We start from the raw sequence: 12,613 nt of genomic DNA on the forward strand, positions 1-12,613 counted from the left end.
ACAGCTTTGTACAATACCACATGAGAAATACCTTGCATACTATATGGGCCACATGGGGTAGCCACGCGGTCTGAGGTGCCTTGCTATGGTTCGCGCAGCTCCCCTCATCGGAGGTTCAAGTCCCCCCCCCCCCTCGGGCATCGGTTTTTGTGTGTGTGTGTGTGTGTGTGTGTGTGTGTGTGTGTGTGTGTGTGTGTGTGTGTGTTTTGTCCTCAGTTTAAGTCAGATTCAGTATTTAAGCCTAGGGACTAATGACCTCAGCAGTTTGGTCCCATAGGAACTTATCACCACTATATGGAGGTCTAAAGGAATTTTGGCATGCCAACAGAACTTTCAAGGTTGATGGAGAAATATGTGGTACTTGCAATGAAATAGAGTTGGGAAAATTTGTGGGAGCCAAGATTAAAAATGAGGGCCTTAGTTTACAGCAACATCAATTTTTTACTGTAAATTGGTATGTTAAATTATAATAAAAATGATAACATGGTCTCGCAGAAGGTTGACAATCAAGAGAAACAGATTATAAGGTATAAACAGCAGCAGTATTAAGACCACAAAGTTTCTCTCACAGTTCCATTAACTATGTTGCTACCATTGGCACTTCTATTAAAATATAAGAAAAAAGCTGATGAATTACACTTATTGCCAAGCAAGATTTGAACAGACAGCTAAAACAATCTTTGCAGCAGGGGATGATCTCTGTATAATGCAGATACAGAGTAGATGATAAAAAGTCTCTCTTACGGCTCTAATTTTGGCTTATGCGGATAGCTCATAATGTGAACAATGAGTAGCTGTACATTGTGAGTGTTATAGCTTCCTGGATCTGACAAATGAAATTTATTAACTCAGCATACATCTTACAAAACAATTACTCAAATTATTTCAACACCGCACGAAATATCAAGTAAATTTAGCTTGGTAGTTTAAATCTACACTCTGAAAGCAGAGAACAATCACAAAGTTGCCAAACGGTTCTCACAATGCTGTTACATCTCAGTTACACAAGCAGCAGGAAGAAAGCATTTCCATTTACAACATGGTACTCGAGTGGGTCCAGACTTCTCATGCTGCCTTAGCTGCAATGCCAAGCCTTCAGGTCTCGAATATCGCTGAACATGAATCAGAAGGAGCATCGAAATACCAAAAGCACACCATATTTTGAGTGTTTTATTTCCCATTTCCATAACTAGGGCAAGCAGCCAAGTGTACCTGCCATACTTTAGGCAAGAAGTCTTTGTGGGCATCTGTGACCATGTTGACACTAATGACTATGTACTTGTTTCTGTCACCAAAATCTTTATTTAAGTTCTGATAGCATGTTTTGCATTACCCCTTCATCAAATCTGTGGAATAAGAATACAATTTAAGATACAATTGCTTTACTGTAACGTACCCTCAACTGGTAAGTTTAATACTAGGGCAACCAGAAATGTGTTATGAGAAGTTAAATAAAAATTTTTGGTAACCAAGACAAGTGTATAATCACAAGTGACCTGGGAATAATGTTTCAGTCCACTTGTGGCATACATCGTCATGAATAAAGCGCAGTTGTGATTTACCGATTAGAGCTTGGCACAGATTTTCTTTGAAGTGCCTCAAATTTGACACAATTTGCTCCTAATTTTGTTAAGTCCTGTTAGTTTCATACCAATTAGGCCTCTTAGCCTACCAGTTTGTAAACTTAAGAAATATACAGGTGCATTTGTTCAACTAGGAAGCTGCTTTCGTAGTACTACAACTGAGGCTGAATATGACTCAGTCAGCAAGACAAATTTTAATTTCAGTCCATTGACTGGTGACATACTGAATTAATTATGAATTTCTGTGGCTTTTGCTTCTCTCAAGAATTATGGCATGTAAGCAAATAATAGAAGGTTAGGTTTTAATGTCTCATTGATGACAAAGTGACTAGCGATGCTACAAAAGGTTGGAAGAGTGATGGAAATGTTCTTTTTTTCCCCAAAGAACCATCCTGAACTTGCCTTAACCAGTTTAATGAAATCATGGAAAATTTAAATCTGGGTGGCTGTAGGAGTATTTAAACCCTGCCCATCCCAAATGTGCATTATTTAAATTGTCACCTTTGTTACTTAATACTGTTCTGTATGAGATAATACAGCTGATAGTCTCCACTCTGAACCAGATGTACTGGCCATCACTCTGTACACATTCTTCAATGGCACAGACAGAATACCTTGTAAGAGTTTTGGTGGAATAAGATAGTCAGCGTTATATTTTTTCGACCCCATATTGACCACACTAGTTTCTATTTCAAGGAAAAAAGAATCCTCCCCAGAAAGTACCATGAGATACCAACAATTTAATGAAATATATTAAAAGAAACTAGAAGGTATGCTGAACTCTAAAACCATTCATGGGTTTCATGGTAAGTGTGTGATTTGTTTCTCTCCTTGTGATGTAAAACCCATTTTATTATAAAGAGAGAAATAAAACCTTTTAGTATTCTGCAGCTTAATGTGATAGCCAATATTAACGGCAGGCTCTTTGTCAATGTTTTTCCATTTTATTGCTAGTTAGCTTTAGCCTCTTTTCAGACTTACAGAAATGGTAATAAAATTCAATGTGGTATCCTTTCGGCATTGAACACTCCTTTAGGTCATGAACCACACTTCATCTCTGATCTCTGGCCTGTGCGAGTAGTTTAACTACAATTGCAAGATGCAGGAGAGTTTTGGTAACATTGCAATCATTCAGTAATTTCCCAGTGTGTCACTGAATTATCTAGATAAATTCACTAGATGTTCTTGTCATTTCAAACAAATATTCCAAATGAAAATAACCAATTTTTGAAAATATAATCTAATTGGATTGATAAAAAAATCTACTCGCCAATCAGCAGAAGGAGGACACAATATAAAAGGTATTATGCAAGCTTTCAGATCCTGTTTCCCTTATACAGGCACACTATGTATTCCTTCCGCTTTGCAGCCTCCTCTTCTTTGCTTAGTATAAGCATCTCATTTGACCTCTTAATACTTATGCATATGCTTCTCTTTTCTCCAAAGGTCCCTCTAATTTTGTATACATTGCTCCTATCTCCTGTACTTGCTGCATTTTTATATATTTCTCCCTTAGTCAATATCTTGTGCATTATCCAAGAATTCCTACTGAGCCTTGTTGTTTTACCTATTTGGTACTCTGGTGCTTTTGGTAGTTCCTCTCTCAAGGTTTATTTTCTACTGTGTTCCTTAACTCTGATTCAAACAATTGTTGCCAATGCTACCTTAAACTCTCAGCAACCTCATGTTCTTTCAACTCATTCAGGTCCCATTTTTTAATTCCTACCTTCCTGCAATTTCTTCAATTTTAATCGGTAGTTTATAACCATTAAATTATGGTCAGAGTACACATCTGCCCATGGATATGTTTTCAGTTTAAAATATGGTTTTGAAATCTCTGTCCTAGTATTATGTAATCTATCTGAAACCTTCCTACGTCTCCAGATCTCTTCCCTGTATACAATCTTCTTGCAGGATTCTTAAACCAAGTATTAGCAATGACAAAATTGTGCTTGGGACAAAAGTACACCAGAGGACTTTCCCTTTCATTCATTTCATCCAGTCCATGTTCTCTTACTGTTTTTCCTATTCATCCTTTTCCTACTATAAAATTCCAACTCCCCTCTCAATTAAATTCCCATATATCTCAACTATCTGAACAATTTCTTTTATGTCATTGTACACTTTTTCACTCTCTTCATCTGTGGAGATAGTAGGCATATAAACTTGTACTACTGTAGTGCATATTGGCTTCATGTCTATCTTGACAAGGATAATGCACTCACTATGCTGTTCATAAGCAGTTTACCACCATTCCTATTCTCTTATTCATTATCAGACTTATTCCTGCACTATTTCTAATTGTTTTTATGTTGACAGCCCTGCACTCACCTGACTGGAAGTAGTGCTCTCTCTGCCACTGCACTTCATTAATTCCCACTACATCTAACTTCAACCACACCATTTCCATTTTTAATTTCTATTGCATACCTACACCATTAAGGGATCCAACATTCCATGCTCCAACCAGTAGATTGGCAGTTTTGTTTGTCCTAATGACACACGAATAGTCCCTACCCAGAGATCCAAATGGAGACTACTTGGCCTCTAGAGTAATTTACGCAAGAAAATGCCATCATCATTAAACAGTACAGTAGAGATATATGTCCTCAGGAAAAATAATGGCTGTAATTTTTGCAAGCTTGCTGCTTCTTGTAATACTGACACAGCAAGGCCATGTTGGCTAATGTTATGAAGCCACATCAGTCAATCATTTAGACCTGTACCCTTGCAACAACTGAGAAGGCTGCTGCTAATGCATGTTTGTCTAGCCTCTCCACAGATACCCCTTCAATGTAGTTGGACATACAGCATGGCTATGGCTATCTGTATCATAAAGGCATACAAAGCTATCCCACCTCAGCAAGGTCCATAGTTTGCAATGGGGGTGGGGAGTTTTAAAAAAAAGGTTGACAACATAATCACCAACAGAATATTTGGCATTTGTTGGCAGTTTGAGGCAGTTCTTTCTGATTGTGGGCATACTATCACAAAGCACTGGATCCAAATTTTAGTTGAAAGGAGATCAAGTATGTCTCTCACACGTTTACTTCTTTTCGAACAATGAGACTGGCTGTATAATGGGGGCATCCACAAGGGTTAGAGCAATGGTATAAGGAATTGTGATTGAGTGTCATATGGATTAAAAAATAAATTATAGAAGACAGTTAAAATCAGTTTTGAATTCTCCTGTGGCGGATTTTGATAGTTGCATGTGACCTTATGGATAATATTAGGAACGTAAATGAAATGTTCCCTCTACTCTTGTTGCTGATCCCTGATGATAAATGACTGACAATTGGTGGAGTCAGACACAGTTGCTTCCACCAAATAACTACTTGTGAACGCCCATATGCTTCTGTGTAAACAAAACTTGAAGAAGCACTACAAAACACTGTAGTGTTATTGTCTACATAACGCGTGGTTGGATTTCAAAAATGCTGGCTACGTTACTATCCAGGAGCCAATCAACATTATATAATGCATTAAACCTAAATAAATTTAGTCACACATTCAGTGTACGCAGGCAGGAATTTACAGTGAAATAATGTTCACCTCTCATGGTGTTATAATCTACAACAGAGTTCATTTGCAGAAAACAAAGTGTCACTTCTCACGACTCTCAATCATTTATTACTGAAATAATATCTGTCTGTGAGAATGTTTAAATAGGCTAACTAGCATCAAGTGATTGCATAAACATCAGAAAATCAGTTAAATTAGTAAATGTGGCTTTAACACAAGTCAAAAGTTGAAGTTCCATAACTGTAAACTGATGATAGTCTAAGTGCAGATCACCATCAAAGTTAACTGCAGAACAGTCTTAAAGTTTAGACAGTCACCTGACATGAAATATTCAGATCCTCATGCTAAAAATGTTTTGTAAGTACGAGGGCTATTCCGAAAGTAAGGTCCGATCGGTCACGAAATGGAAACGACTATGAAAATCCGATAAAGCTTTGCACAGATGTGTTGGGTAGTGTCTCTAGTATAACCCCAGTTAGCATCACGTCGCTCTTCTCATTTCTGAGCTCGCAGTGAGTGCGTAAAGATGTCTAGAAAATAGTGTCTGCCGCCAAGTACGGGGGCCTGGTGAGAAATTTCCCCTGAAGCTATGCAGCTAACATTACATAACTGTCGTGCTGTTTCATCTTCAAGACAATTCTCAGCCGCATTCTGCAGGGGCAATGAAGATGCTCCTGCATCGTTTTCAAATGGAAATGTGAGATTACCCACAATACAGCCTGTAATTGTCTCCCTCTGAGTTTCAGCTCAGGTCACATGAACCGCTGGTTATGAAGACAACATTTCGGCACAAGACAACGAGCCGTAGGCCAGCGTAGAGAATTGGCGGAGAGCACTGGCGGCTGCCTTCTATAGCGAGGGTATGGGAAAGTTGGTACAACGCTACGATACACGTCTAAGTCGGGTCGGCGACTATGGAGATAAGTAGCTGCAAGGTGTATCTAACTGTTGCAAATAAAACATTTTTGATTTTTACCGTGGTTTCCATTTCGCGACCTATCGGACCTTACTTTCGGAATAGCCCTCGTATATGCGATCAACACACACAGAATTTTACAAATCAGCGACCAAATACTTAGAAATATTTCATAGGAGGTTAGGTTCTGGGTAACAGGCTGCAGGTGCTGGTCTACCAGAGCACAGATTCTCTCTGTGGGAGCACAGTAACTGGCCACAATGAAGCATCCTGGGTGGTTGGGTTTATGGACTTTGGGAAGCATGTAAAGGGTAGGAGTGTGGGGAGTGGTAAGGATGAGGAGAGACATGGACTCCGGGGAGAGGTTCTGGGATGGGTCTATGGATTTGAGGAGGGACTGGAGTATGAAAAATATAATATATATTTAATACTCCAGTCTCTCCTCAAATCCTTAGGCCCATCCCAGAACCTCTCCCCCGAGTCCATCTCACTCCTCACCCCCAACCACTCCCCGAACTTCTACCTTCTACATGCTTCCTTGAAGTCCATAAACCCAACCACCCAGGACACCCCATTGGGACCGGTTACTGTGCCCGCCCCTCCCCCCCCCCCTCACACACACACACACACACACACACACACACACACACACACACACACACACACACACGACTCTCTGTTCTTGTAGACCAACACCTTCACAGCCTATTACCCAGAACTTACCCTCCTATATAAAAGATAACAAACATTTCCTCCACCGACTCTCCACAGTTTCTGTCCCTTTACCACAAGGTGTTCTGCTCATCATTATTTATGCCACCTCCCTTTACACTAATATCCCTAATGCCCATGGCCTTACCACTATTGAACACTATCTTGCCACTGCCTGACGGATTCCAAACCAACAACCTCCTTCCTAGTCACCATGATCAGCTATGTCCTCACCCACAACTACTTCTTCTTGGAAGGCATTACCCACAAACAAACCCAGGGTATGCCTCTGGATACTCGTATGGCACCAACTTAAGCCCAGCTATTTATGGGCTTTATAGAGGAATCCTTCCTAAACACCCAGAATCCTAAACTGCTCACCTGTTTCAGATTCATTGATGACGTCTTTGTGATCTGGATCGAGGGTGAGGACACCCTATCCAAATTCCTCCAGAACCTCAACAGCTTCTCCTCCATTAGTTTCACCTGGTCCTACTCAGCCCAACAAGCCACCTTCTTAAATGTTGACCTCAACCTCAATGATGGCTACATCAGTACCTCTGCCCATACCAAACTTACTAACCACCAGCAGTACCTCCACTTCAACAGCTGCCACCCATTCCATACCAAGAAGTCCCTTCCATACATGCTAGCCACCCACGGTCATTGCATATGCAGTGACAAGCGGTCCCTCTCGAAATGTACCGAGGGTCTCACTGAGGTCTTTACAGACCATAATTCTCCTCCCAAACTTGTACAAAAACAAATCTCCTGTGCCTTATTTTTCCAGTAACCACCACCTCCCTAAGTCTCATCGTCTAGCCACAGAGGGAGCATTCCCCTCATAACTCAACACCATCCAAGACTGGAGCAACCGCCAGGGTTTCAACTAGCTCTCCTCATGCCCTGAAATGAGATATGGCCTACCCAGTATCCTTTCCATCCCTCTCAAAGTGGTATCCACCATCTCTAAATCTACACAATATCCTTGTCCATCCATAATACACAATCCCTACTCCCAACATAACGGCTGAAAGCAAGGGGAAACTACAGCCATAATTTTTCCCGAGGGCATGCAGCTTTACTGTATGGTTAAATGATGATGGTGTCCTTTTGGGTAAAATATTCCGGAGGTAAAATAGTCCCCCATTCGGATCTCTGAGCGGGGACTACTCAAGAGGACGTCATTATCAGGAGAAAGAAAACTGGCGTTCTACGGATCGGAGCGTGGAATGTCAGATCTCTTAATCGGGCAGGTAGGTTAGAAAATTTAAAAAGGGAAATGGATAGGTTGAAGTTAGATATAGTGGGAATTAGTGAAGTTCGATGGCAGGAGGAACAAGACTTTTGATCAGGTGAATACAGGGTTATAAATACAAAATCAAATAGGGGTAATTCAGGAGTAGGTTTAATAATGAATAAAAAAATAGAAGTGCGCGTAAGCTACTACCAACAGCATAGTGAACACATTATTGTGGCCAAGATTGACACAAAGCCCATGCCTACTACAGTAGTACAAGTTTACAGCTTACATGCCAACTAGCTCTGCAGATGATGAAGAAATTGGTGAAATGTATGATGAGATAAAAGAAATTATTCAGGTGGTGAAGGGAGACGAAAATTTAATAGTCATGTGTGACTGGAATTCAGGAGTAGGAAAAGGGAGAGAAGGAAACATAGTGGGTGAATATGGATTGGGGGAGAGAAATGAAAGAGGAAGCCATCTGGTAGAATTTTGCACAGAGCATAACTTAATCATAGCTAACACTTGGTTCAAGAACCATAAAAGAAGGTTGTATACATGGAAGAATCCTGGAGATACTAGAAGGTATCAGATAGATTATATAATGGTAAGACAGAGCTTTAGGAACCGGTTTTAAATTGTAAGACATTTCCGGGGGCAGATGTGGACGCTGACCACAATCTATTGGTTATGAACTGTAGATTAAAACTGAAGAAACTGCAAAAAGGTGGGAATTTAAGGAGATGGGCCCTGGATAAACTGAAAGAACCAGATGTTGTAGAGAGTTTCAGGGAGAGCATAAGGGAACAATTGACAGGAATGGGGGAAAGAAATACAGTAGAAGAAGAATGGGTAGCTCTGAGGGATGAAGTAGTGAAGGCAGCAGAGGATCAAGTAGGTAAAAAGACGAGAGCTAGTAGAAATCCTTGGGTAACAGAAGAAATATTGAATTTAATTGATGAAAATATAAAAACGCAGTAAATGAAGCAGGAAAAGGGAATACAAACGTCTCAAAAATGAAACTTCCTGGCAGATTAAAACTGTGTGCCCGACCAAGACTCGAACTCGGGACCTTTGCCTTTCGCGGGCAAGTGCTCTACCATCTGAGCTACCAAAGCACGACTCACGCCCGGTACTCACAGCTTTACTTCTGCCAGTATCTCGTCTCCTACTTTCCAAACTTTACAGAAGCTCTCCTGCGAACCTTGCAGAACTAGCACTCCTGAAAGAAAGGATACAGCTCTTGGTAGAGCACTTGCCCGCGAAAGGCAAAGGTCCCGAGTTCGAGTCTCGGTCGGGCACACAGTTTTAATCTGCCAGGAAGTTTCATATCAGCGCACACTCCACTGCAGAGTGAAAATCTCATTCTGGAAACATCCCCCAGGCTGTGACTAAGCCATGTCTCCGCTGTATCCTTTCTTTCAGGAGTGCTAGTCCTGCAAGGTTCGCAGGAGAGCTTCTGTAAAGTTTGGAAGGTAGGAGACGAGATACTGGCACAAGTAAAGCTGTGAGTACCGGGCGTGAGTCGTGCTTCGGTAGCTCAGTTGGTAGAGCACATGCCCGCGAAAGGCACAGGTACCGAGTTCGAGTCTCAGTCAGGTACACAGTTTTAATCTGCCAGGAAGTTTCATATCAGCGCACACTCCACTGCAGAGTGAAAATCTCAGTCTCAAAAATGAGATCGATAGGAAGTGCAAAGTGGCTAAGCAGGGATGGCTAGAGGACAAATGTAAGGATGTAGAGGCTTATCTCACTAGGGGTAAGATAGATACTGCCTACAGGAAAATTAAAGAGACCTTTGGAGAAAAGAGAGCCACTTGTATGAATATCAAGAGCTCAGATGGAAACTCAGTTCTAAGCAAAGAAGGGAAAGCAGAAAGGTGGAAGGAGTATGTAGAGGGTCTATACAAGGGCAATGTACTTGAGGACAATATTATGGAAATGGAAGAGGATGTAGATGAAGATGAAATGGGAGATACGATACTGTGTGAAGAGTTTGACAGAGCACTGAAAGACCCGAGTCGAAACAAGGCCCCGGGAGTAGACAACATTCCATTGGTAATACTGACGGCCTTGGGAGAGCCAGTCCTGACAAAACTCTACCATCTGGTGAGCAAGATGTATGAGACAAGCAAAATACCCTCAGACTTCAAGAAGAATATAATAATTCCAATCCCAAAGAAAGCAGGTGTTGACAGATGTGAAAATTACCGAACTATCAGTTTAATAAGTCACAGCTGCAAAATACTAACGCGAATTCTTTACAGACGAATGGAAAAACTGGTAGAAGCCGACCTCGGCGAAAATCAGTTTGGATTCCGCAGAAATGTTGGGACACGTGAGGCAATACTGACCCTACGGCTTATCTTAGAAGCTAGATTAAGGAAAGGCAAACCTACATTTCTAGCATTTGTAGACTTAGAGAAAGCTTTTGACAATGTTGACTGGAATACTCTCTTTGAAATTCTAAAGGTGGCAGGGGTAAAATACAGGGAGCGAAAGGCTATTTACAATTTGTACAGAAACCAGATAGCAGTTGTAAGAGTCGAGTGGCATGAAAGGGAAGCAGCGGTTGGGAAGGGAGTGAGACAGGGTTGTAGCCTGTCCCCGATGTTATTCAATCTGTATATTGAGCAGGCAGTAAAGGAAACAAAAGAAAAATTCGGAGTAGGTATCAAAATCCATGCAGAAGAAATAAAAACTTTGAGGTTCGCCGATGACATTGTAATTCTGTCAGAGACAGCAAAGGACTTGGAAGAGCAATTGAATGGAATGGATAGTGTCTTGAAAGGAGGATATAAGATGAACATCAACAAAAGCAAAACAAGGATAGTGGAATTTAGTCAAATTAAATCAGGTGACGCTGAGGGAATTAGATTAGGAAATGAGACACTTAAAGTAATAAAGGAGTTTTGCTATATGGGGAGCAAAATAACTGATGATGGTCGAAGTAGAGAGGATATAAATGTAGACTGGCAATGGCAAGGAAAGCGTTTCTGAAGAAGAGAAATTTGTTAACATCGAGTATAGATTGACGTGTCAGGAAGTCGTTTCTGAAAGTATTTGTATGGAGTGTAGCCATGTATGGAAGTGAAACATGGACGATAAATAGTTTGGACAAGAAGAGAATAGAAGCTTTCGAAATGTGGTGCTACAGAAGAATGCTGAAGATTAGTTGGGTAGATCACATAACTAATGAGGAGGTATTGAATAGAATTGGGGAGAAGAGGAGTTTGTGGCACAACTTGACAAGAAGAAGGGACCGGTTGGTAGGCATCAAGGGATCACAAATTTAGCATTGGAGGGCAGCATGGAGGGTAAAAATCGTAGAGGGAGACCAAGAGATGAATACACTAAGCAGATTCAGAAGGATGTAAGTTGCAGTAAGTACTGGGAGATGAAGAAGCTTGCACAGGATAGAGTAGCATGGAAAGCTGCATCAAACCAGTCTCAGGACTGAAGTCAACAACAACAACAACAACAACAACTCCCAACATCCATACACAAACCCCTTACTCACAACTCCTTACCTCATGACTCATATCCCAGAAATAGAACTACATGCAAGACCTGTCCCATACATCCTTCCACCACTCCAGTCCGTTCACAATCATCACCTATCCCATCAAAGGCAGGGCTACCTGTGAAACCAGCCATGTGATCTACAAGGTAAGCTACAACTGCTGTGCTGCATTCTTTGTGGTCATGACAACCAACAAGCATGTCTGCATGAATGGCCACCGACAAATTGTGGCCAAGAAACAACTGGACCACCCTGTTGCTAAGCACATTGGCCAACACAACATTCCTAAATTCAATGGTCACCTCACAGCCTGTGCCATATCTATCCTTCCCTTGAATTGCATATGTGGGAACTCTCCCTGCAATATATCCCATGTTTCCATAACCCTCCTGGCCTCAACCTTCATTAGTCATTGTCCTCCCTCAACAAGCCCCTTCCCTGTTCCCATTCAAGCACTACAAAGCCCTCTATTCCAACAACTCACACTGTCTCTCTATTTCTCTGCTTTGCTATCCCTCTCCCGCCCTCCATCTAATCTCTCGACTGCACCTAGCTGCCCTACCCCCATCTCACGACATCCCTGCACACTCCCCAGCAGCACATCACTGTCCCCCAGCCCTATCACGGTATCCCTCCCCCCTCCCTGCCCCAGCCTCACCAGTTGCCTCTCCCATAATGCACTACTGCTGCTGCTGCTGCTGCTGCATAGTGTGGCTTCGGCTGCCAGAGACTGTGGTCATGTGTGTGTGTGTGTGTGTGTGTGTGTGTGTGTGTGTGTGTGTGTGTGTGTGTATCTGTTTCTGACAAAGGCCTTGTTGGCTGAATGCTTATTTTGTGACAGTCTAATTGCTGTGCCTATCTGCAACTCAACATCTCCACTGTACGGTGAGTAGCAACTAACCTTTCCGTAATACTATTAAACATTAATTTGGATGCTAATTTCATCAGATTTCTAATGTTGACCATATTTTTTCTGTAGCTTTAAAGGTTTTGTTAGAAATAGTGTTTCTATCCATGTGGGTACTATTTTGCAGCATTGTGTCAGAATAATTAAATCTACTTTCACTGTTTCACATTTATGACAAAATTCACTTTTTCATGCACAGAAGATA

At 41.4% G+C, this 12,613-nt stretch overlaps 1 protein-coding gene across 2 annotated transcripts in view; it reads right to left on the reverse strand.

Moving 5' to 3' along the window:
* Nucleotides 1-12,613, reverse strand: part of LOC126194840 (centromere/kinetochore protein zw10 homolog) — a 205,187-nt gene that overhangs the window by 52,561 nt on the left and 140,013 nt on the right. The gene's annotated exons all lie outside the window — the stretch shown is intronic.

The sequence above is a fragment of the Schistocerca nitens genome, chromosome 7, assembly GCF_023898315.1.
Source record: "Schistocerca nitens isolate TAMUIC-IGC-003100 chromosome 7, iqSchNite1.1, whole genome shotgun sequence".
NCBI classification, from domain to species: domain Eukaryota; kingdom Metazoa; phylum Arthropoda; class Insecta; order Orthoptera; family Acrididae; genus Schistocerca; species Schistocerca nitens.